General features: G+C 49.9%; 1 protein-coding gene across 1 annotated transcript in view; it reads right to left on the bottom strand.

The window, feature by feature from the left end:
* Positions 1–6,416: 6,416 nt before the first annotated feature.
* Positions 6,417–9,078, bottom strand: part of Cdk12 (cyclin dependent kinase 12) — an 88,963-nt gene continuing 86,301 nt past the window's right edge. The window contains exon 18 of the mRNA XM_040749637.1: positions 6,417–6,746. The gene's annotated coding sequence lies outside the window, so the exon portion shown is untranslated. The remainder of the gene's footprint in view (positions 6,747–9,078) is intronic.

The following is a 9,078-nucleotide window of genomic DNA, read 5'->3' as shown; positions in this document are numbered from 1 at the left end:
CCCCAAATAGCACAAGGATGGAGGCCAGCCCCCCTCCCCATCCTTCCTTCTTTCTGGTGAACTTAGGTAGGCTCCTGATAAATTTTGTAACCACTGATGTTGGGAGCTATTTATCATGGGCAGGGAAGGAAGTTACTTGCACAGGTCGCAGGCAAGTGGCAGAACGAAGACACCTTCAGGCCTGGCCCCCAAGGTTTCAGTCCTTGGTTGGGGTGTAGGTACCCCTGATTCTGAGAACGGGTCTTCTTTCCCAGGGGTCCTGCAGTTGTCTGGACAGACATGACCAAGGCTTCTTCACCTGGAAGTATACTTGAGTGCCCGAGGAGGGCGGCGACAAGATACTTGTCGCTCAGCTAGGAGACCGATACTTCTCAGAGATGTCACCTTTCTCATTTTGGTAGGGCTTGCTCTTCATCTCAGTCCAGCACCGGTTTTCTTCCCCACCCAAACCCCTTTTTGTTCCTAGGGCGGCAGCACTGGGCCAGGTCAGGGAGGCTCTGCTCCTCCCCAAATACTCCAACCCCGCCCTGATGGATCGACCTCCGGTAGCCCTGCAGCCCAAGGAGCGCTGGGTCTTGGGCCCGGAATGGGCCCCGCAGATGCCGCTTCCCTCCCCCTTCTTTGGCCGGGGCCCCCACGGTGTCGGGGAGCAGGAGGAATCAATCAGGATAATGAAGCCACAGCCTGCCATGCACCGCGGGGGCACTGAGGAGCGGGGGCCGGTGCCAAGTCCGCCAGACGGTTCGGAGGAGCCGAGCCCGACGCGGCCGGGCGGTGGCTGCTGCGGCGGCGGCGGCGGCGACGGCCGCGGCAGCGGAAACCCAGCGCCCGCGAGAAGGCCGAACCCACTCCGCGCAGGCCCCTGGCAACCGCGCCTTGGCAACCCAGGACGCCCGGGAGAATCTTAAAGCGGCAGCGCCGCTTTCCGCGCTGCTGCGATGGGAGCCTGGACTCTACGGAGGTTCCTACGGAGGATTGGTGGTGGATGTCAGGATCTGGGGCTCTGACTCATACACTTACTCGATTATTTATCAAATGCATGGAGTCTGCATGCCCAAGTACAGTCTTAGACACTGGAGAGGGAACGGGAAGAGATTAAAAAATGAACAAGATTCTGCCTAGTTCACAGTCTAGCGCACAAGGTGGACCAGACTGGCTGGGGTGAAGAAGAGCCCGTGTTATCCACGAGGCATGGGTTTTGGCTGGAGGGCTGAAGAGGCGTGACAAAATCTTCCTGCAGTACCCGTCTTGCTCCAAGTAATGATTAGATTTCCTTTTCCTTGGGCTGCATTATTATCTCTGTCATAGTCCATTCCATTTTGAAGATGAAGAATGTAAGCCAGATATAGTGGTACACACCTTTAATCTCACCGCTTGGGAGACAGAGGCAGGGGGTATTTCTGTGAGTTCAAGGCCAGGCATGTTTACATAGTGAGTTTCAGGGCAGTCAGCCAGGGCTATGTAGAGAGACCCTGTCTCAATTAAAAAAAAAAAAAAAGGTGAAGACCTTAGAGATCCAGAAAGGTGAAGGGACTACAGTCAGCAACTTTGCATTGCCTTTTGGAGAATTCCTAGCCTCTAACCGGCTTCCACTGTGCTTGTCCAGTGAGGAAGAGGAGGAAAGCTGAAGGGAGAGGTGGCTGTCCCACCTTTCTGCTGCCTACTAACCTGGTCCTCCCTGTCTGTCTCTGTCTTTGCCAGCTGGGCTGGCTGTGGGCACAGGGCTGGGTGAGGTGACCTCCAGATGTCCCTCTGGCTCTGCAATTTCATATCTCCTGCCTGAAGTCTAGGCACTGTGCCACTATTCTGGGCAGGAGTTGTTGGCAGGGGGCTGCAAACTGGGGGAATTCCAGACTTCTGAAAAAAAGGGTCAGGGTTGGCGGAGGAGGATTAGAGGGTGGCGAGGTGGCTGGGAAAACCAAGCCAGTGTTTACACTGTGGTAAGGCTGGGCCTCACCTACCCCCACCCCCTGGTCAGTCAGCCTGTCTTTCTTTTCTTGCATACCCACTCAAGCAGGGTCTGGGCCAGGACCTGGGGTGCAAGTGGAGGCTATTGGTGACACAACAAGCAGGCTGGCTCTGGAATCAAGTTCATCTGACTTCTAGCTCTGTCATCTTACAGCCATGTTGACCTTTGGTGGGTGACTCAGTCTTCCAAGCCTCAGTACCTCCTCTCTGGAATATGGAAACCTATGTTTCAGGGATATTGTCAGACAACCAGGGTGAGAAATACTCTAATTATACTACTAAAGATGTGTCCATGTTTTAATTTGGATAACCTGTAAATGTTATGTGAAGAAAATGTCTTCATAAATGTGATTGCATTAGGAATCCAAAGGTGGGGAAGCTATTCTGGGTCATGTGGGTGAGCGGGCTTGAGATGTCACCACTTGTGTGTCTTTAGAAGAGAAAGACATGCCTGTCATTACTGCTACTAGGGAGGCTGGGGCTAGATTATCTCAAATTTGTGGCCAACCTGGACAACTCAGAGAGACCCTGTCTCAAAATAAAAACTTTAAAAGACTAGTGATGTAGTCCAGAGTATAACCCTTACAGGAGATCTAGAGACCCTGGGTTTAGTCACAGGACTGGAGTGAGGTCACATGTGGGAAGGCATTCCAGAGACCACTTATATGGGTGATGAGGAGATGGAGGTGGCCTCTAGACTGGAAGATGGAAGAAGATTATCTCCCACAGCCTCCAGAGAGAGCTCGATGCTCCCCTTGATTTTGGCCAAGGGGAACTGATGTTGACCCTCCTGGCCTCCAGAAATGTGAGAAATACATTTTTGTTGTTGTAAGCTGCCGAAGCTGGTTCATTACAGTATCTCTGAGAAGCTCATACACTTAGGAGCCTCTTTTTTTGTTAAAGCATTAACAAAATATTTATTAAAATACCTATCTTTGGTGCTAGAGAGACAGCTCAGCAGTTAAGAGCCCTGGCTGCTCTTCCAGAAGGCCATGTTCAATTCCCAGCACCTACATGGCAGCTCACAACTCCAGTTCCAGAGGATGTGACACCCTCACATATGCATGCAGACAAAACACCAATGCACATTAACTAACTTAAAAATACTTATCTTTAGTCAGGTGGATGCATCTGTATGTGAGTGCTCATGGAAGACAGAGGTGTGGGAGCCCCTGAAGCTGGAGTTACAGGCAGTTGTGAGCTGCCTGATATAGGTGCTGGGAACCAAACTCAGGTCCCTTGCAAAAGTAGTATGCTCTCTTGGTCACCAAGTCGTCTCTCCAGCCCTAAGAGTCAGTCTTGACCCAAGCAGCATATAGACAGTGCACTCAGAAGCAGAACGTCTTGCTATAGCCAAGGAGTGGAGAAGAAAAGCAAAGTTTTGGAGCTAGAGTGTAGTTAGATGGAAGGCTGAAACAGGGAACATTCCGGGTAGAGGAAACCATGTGGATGAAGGCACCTCATGGGACACAAAACCATCTTCAAAAACTTGTCCACTTTGGAATTGTAGGAGTGTAGGGATGGCATGATAGAATTGAGGTGGGTGACAGGGAAAAGAAAACCAAAGGTTTTGGTTTCCATCCCATCATGGAATCAGCCCTTCCACCTTGCATTGGCACTATACCCCAGATTAGGAAACTCTGGGCCGTCAGCACTGGAGAGAAGCCTCAGACACCATCCTATATAATCTTGCCATTTCACACACAGGGAGACTGAGGTCCACAGAAAAGAGGTTGATCCCTTCCAGAACTAGATAAATTAGACCCACACAGCCATACTGTATTTGAATATTCCTGTGTCTTGGGATTTTTCAGATACTGCCTGGAGGTTCCTTCACAATCCATTTTCAAAAAGCACAGGCCAGGTAGCCTCGAAACAAAGAGTATGCTATTTGCATATTATTTGCATGTTGCTAATTAGATGAGAGGGACAGATTCATTAAGCTCCTCCCATTCACATCCTATCTCACTAACATCAAGTAGTTCTTCATGCATTTCTTGACCTTAATAACTCCAGTCCCAGTCTCACTTTCCCTTATGTAACTCCAGTTCAGCTCCTACTACATTAAGTGTTTGGTCCTGCCTAGAGAAGTTGCCCAGTGGTCTTTAGTACATCCAGGCTTTATGGAGGATACTGGAGCAACTTCCAATAGAATGGAAAATGAGACACTTTCCAGTTCAAAGTTTTCTCTGACAATAGGGAACAGTGAATTCTGTCTTATAGCCCAGGAGCCATCTAAGTGGGACCTTGGGAGTGGAGGAGGATGTTCCTCAGGGATCTGGTGGGCAGGTGCCAGATGCATGCCCCAGGCTTGCCCCAAGCACCTTGGCTGGCAGCCACAGTAGCTCTTGGAGGAGCCAGATTCTTCTTCCAGGGAGGAGGAATCTTGGAGAAGGTCTGGGAGCATCTCTTAGCTTGGCAGCTTAGGGTCAGGCTAAGGCCACCAAGTGAGTTACAACAGAACTTCTAGTGAATGCAACATATCCGGATTCCTGAGGACCTATCGACCTAGAAAACAATGAAGCCAAGTAGGATGGTGACCGGGTGTGTAAAGAAAGACTGCTACTCTAAGTCTGAGTGATTCCCTTCCACTCCTGGGTGGTGATGGTCTGTATGGATTGGTGCTGTGCTGACCTCAGGAGCATCCTGATAACCTGCACGTGCAGCTGTGTGCACGCATCTTAGTGGAGCTGTCAGTGCACTTGTCAATGGTGCCCATCTTCATGGAACCCACACCTGTTTCTCTTCCCTGAAGACCAGCCTTCTCTTCACGGGAGATAACCTCAGTTTCATCAACTCCAAGCCTGATCCTTTGAGGACAGAGTCCCTGCCTCCATTCACCCACCCATAGAACCAATGCATGCCTTCTTGGTTCTAAGCAGGGGTTCCCAGCTCCTTGACCCCAATTTATACTGACTCATCTGTCACAGTGGTCCCCTCTTCCCCTAGGGTGTCTCATGTCACTACCACTTCCAGTGTCCATATCAAAGGGAGGAGGGACTTGAGGTGATGCTGTGGGTATGGGAGGAGAAGGGGTAGATCAGATACTGTTAGATTTTGCCTAGGTCCCCTTGGAGCACTGCTGCTCATTTAAAATTCCGATTTAAAGCTGAGCGGCTCTTTAAATTTCCACATTAGCATGCCGCCCTGATGCCAGGCCAAGATGTTGGGATGGATTTGGCAGGAATGCCTCCAACAGCGGCAAGCAGCGGCATTTGCCAGCAATAAAACAACGCATGAATAAAAGAAGGCCGCTTGGCAACAGCAGCAGCCCAGGTAGTTGGGTAAGCCCAGGAGGGGCTTTCGTGTGCAGGGGCTTAGAGCACGCAGCCCTATGAGGGCATGTGCAGGCCTCTTGTTTGTCTGGGTCCTCACCCACAATCTAGGCCCATAGTGGAATCTGGTGTAAGAGCACAGGCAAGATAGGGGTCTGTCCCATGTGCCTGTCTCACCTCCTCCCCACAGGGTTATCTTTTTGGAGGGGGACAGATGCTGCCTTTGATGAGGACACAAGGACTTGGCCCGCAGCCTGAGTTTTCCTGTTTTATTAGAGACCCAGAGAACAAGTAGGGTCAGAGAGAGCAACACTTCCCAGAATGGCTTTCAGATCCATGACCCCAGATATCTGGGTACTAAGGGGATGTTATCAGGAACCTGGCTGTGAAGCTGCTGTGAGGGCTGGGTATTGGAACTGAGCTGGCTCAGAGTGCTATAGCCTGGAAGATTGCTAACTGTGTGCTTGTACAAGGTTAGGAATATGAGATGGCTAGGGAGAGCAAGGCTTGCCTCGACTTAAACTTCCCACCGACACGGAGATGTTTTTTGAGGTCAGACAGGTAGCAAGAGTCAGATGAAGCCCCAGGCTGGGGGCAACACACCACCTAGAGGTCGACCTGCTCCCTGAGGTCTGGAAAGAGCAGCAGCATAGGACTTGCGGTTCCCACAGGCTCTGTTCCTCTGCCCCAGTCACCTAGATGAGGCTCTGCACTCAGCTCCCAGGCATTTCAAGGAGCTAGCAGCTCCCGTTTTTGCTAAACTGTCTATCCTTCCTACTTAGTTTAAGCATTTCCCCTAAAGCCCAGAGGAAGAGGACAGAAGCAAACAGAGGGCTGGCACCAGATGGTCTCTGTAGTGTTGGCTGAGGTAGAAGAGAGGAATTTTCTTAGGGCACCCTATCCCGATAAAACTCCTCCCCTTTAAGCTCACATGACTGACTTCAGGCCTCTCCATGGGGGGAAATGGTCAGGCCTTTGGGCTCTCTTGGCACTTGAGAATCCAGACAGCAGGAAGGTATGGCTCTGCTCTGGACATCATGCAGGGACTAGTGTCCTGATGGCATTTCTAGGGTGAATGAGGAGGTCTGACCGCCCCCCCTCCAAGCACCCTACTTCTTGGTTCACACATAGGAGTGTCTCAGCTCCAGGTTGAAGGAATAGTTCATAACTAAGTAGAGGCCAGAGATGTATTTCTTTATCACTCATTCAACAAATACTTGCCAAACAACTGTTTCACACTGGGAGTACAAAGGTGAGCACAAGCGGCTCTCTGGAACTCACTATTAAAGCAAACAAAGAGTGTCATTCAAATATCTGCACAGAGGGCTACAGCGATGGCTCAGTGGCTGAGTGTGCATACTGCCTTTGCAGTAGACTTGAACCCAGTCCTCAGCACTCACATCGGGTGGCTCACAGCTCATCAGTTAGCTCCAGTTCCAGGGGACCTGATGCCTTCTTCTGACTTCTGTGGGTAGCTGCACTCATGTGTACAAACCCACACACCTACATATAATTAAAAATTCAAATGGCTGCATAAACAAATGTGAAACTATGTGGAGACGTCAGAAAACAGGACAAATAGCACCATGAAAAAGCATAAGGGAGGGGGGAGACCTGATTGAGTCTGAGGAGTAGAGTAAGCACACAGAGGAGACAGAAGAAAAGATCAGCCTGGGGGTAGAAGACTGTTGGTGATATCACAAAATCAAAGAGTAGGTGGTCAACTGTGCTGTGATGCTGAGGGCTCCCGAAACAAATACTCTGCCTCCTCCCTTGCTGGTCGACTGCAGGTATGGAAATGCTCTGGCACTGTGCCTGCCTCACAGTTGGTGCTCTGTAACGTTAGTTCTCCTTCTCTTCCCCAAGCTGAGCTTCCCTCCAGGGACCCTGGGTTTCTAGAACAAAGATGCAGCACAGACTTACCTTCTTCTGTTAACTCAGGTCCTAAACCCTAGCCATCTAGTTCTCAGTGAAAGGCCATAGGTTCTCCACACTGGTCCCATCACATGGAGACTGATTCCTCCTTTGCACTGCACTTGCATGAGGAGGGGCTGGGGTCTAGGTCTCAAGGTCTCAGCTGTCCTAGCTGAGACTGAACTTGAGAAGGGACATGGAACCCTCAGCCACAACCAGGGCTGCCCAGGGTGAATCTGAGTGTCTTAGGTGGGAAGAGGGAGTAGTGAGGAGATGGGGGGGCTGCCCACCCAAGGCGGCGTAGAGCCCAGAGCCTTTTCCATTACAGACACCCCATCTGTCTCCCACAGAAGGCTCGGGTTGGAAGAGGTTTGGCGAAGGGGGGTACTGTGGGTAAGATTGCATGTCTGTGAGTTAGCATGATGACAGGGAGTGTGCTGGGCAGGGGAAGGAGTAGAGGGTCATGTGTGTGTGTGTGTGTGTGTGTGTATGTGTGTGTGTGTGAAAGAGAGAGAGAGACAGACAGAGAAAGAGAAACAGAGGGAGGGAGGGAGGGAGGGAGAGGAAGAACACCACAATGGATGCTGTTGTATTGGTCACTTAGGCCAAACCTTGGGCTAGAGGTCTGAAGTGAGCCTGGGAGGTGAGATAAAAAAAAGATACCACATGATCCTCCCAAGGGCCCTGTGTTTGATTTGAATTTATTATTCCCAGTGCCACTGACTAGAAGGCAAAGAGTTGTACCCTTACTGTCAACAAAATAATGAAAGATGGGCAGTTTGGAGAGTTGTGGAAAGGGTTTTTTCTAAGCCCAGAGCTGGAATCAATTCAATATGCCACCCTCTTCCCAGCAAACAGATATTCTTCCTACCTTAAAATAATATTTGAGTTAAATTTGTCAGCTTTCAGGGTGTTTTCTTTCACATATCACTTTAATTGGTTCTGCTAAGGTCTAACAAGGTAAATGTTGTTGCTGTATGTGGTGTACAGATTTAGCAATAACAGTTTTAAAAGATTAAGTAGAATAACACAGGAACATAGGAGAATAATAACAGGTGAATTCAAACCTTGGTCTCCTAACTCTTTTTGGAGACAGGGTTTTGCTATGTAAGCCTGGCTGGCCTAGTATTCATTATACAGCCTAGATAAGCTTTGACTCATGGCAGTCCACCCGCCTCAGCCTCTTGAGTGCTAGGTTTAGAGGTGTACACCACTATGTCCAGATCTGACTTCTAATGTAAGCCTCTCTTGAGCCTCAGTTTTGGTGGCATTGTATCGCTTTGACCATCACAACAGTTGAGAGTTTTCTGGTAAAGAGCTCAGAATTACTTCCTAATGACCAGAAAGCTTTGGGTGATATCCAGGGCCCTTGAAGGACTTCCTACGGCATAACACCTCTGACACACCAACATGCAGATACTAGAGTCTCTCAGATATAGAAATATTCCTGTGCGAGTGGCACATACCTTTAATCCCTGCACTTGGCTGGCAGAAGTAGGTGAATCTCTGAGTAGTTCAAGGCCAGCCTGGTTTGCAGAGCAAGTTCCAGGACAGCCAGGGCTACGCAGAGAAACCCTGTCTTGAAAACAAAGGCAACAATGAAAGAAATGCAAGAGAGGTGTGGACTGGAAATGGTCAGAAGCAGCAGTGGGGGTGGGGTGGAAAGTGAAAACGTACAGGTGTGAGATGCTGGCTGTCAGCATGCGCCCTAGGTCTTAGCCTTGGCCCTAGAGACAAGCAGCTCCTTCCCACAGTCCGTGCTGTAATTTTTCCCTCTTCCCCAACTATTCTTAGGAGAATACAGCCCCACAGCTTCCTTCCTTTTCTCACCCTTCCCTGTTCTCCCTCAGGTGTAACCTTCTGCTGCAGCCTGGTCCTTCTAAGAGCCCTCTAAAACAGGTGCCAAGGGAACTCAAGACAG

Source organism: Mesocricetus auratus, unplaced genomic scaffold (assembly GCF_017639785.1).
Source record: "Mesocricetus auratus isolate SY011 unplaced genomic scaffold, BCM_Maur_2.0 Super-Scaffold_100007, whole genome shotgun sequence".
NCBI classification, from domain to species: domain Eukaryota; kingdom Metazoa; phylum Chordata; class Mammalia; order Rodentia; family Cricetidae; genus Mesocricetus; species Mesocricetus auratus.
The sequence above is the reverse complement of the archived record's forward strand: the minus strand, read 5'-3'. Positions and strand labels throughout refer to the sequence as shown.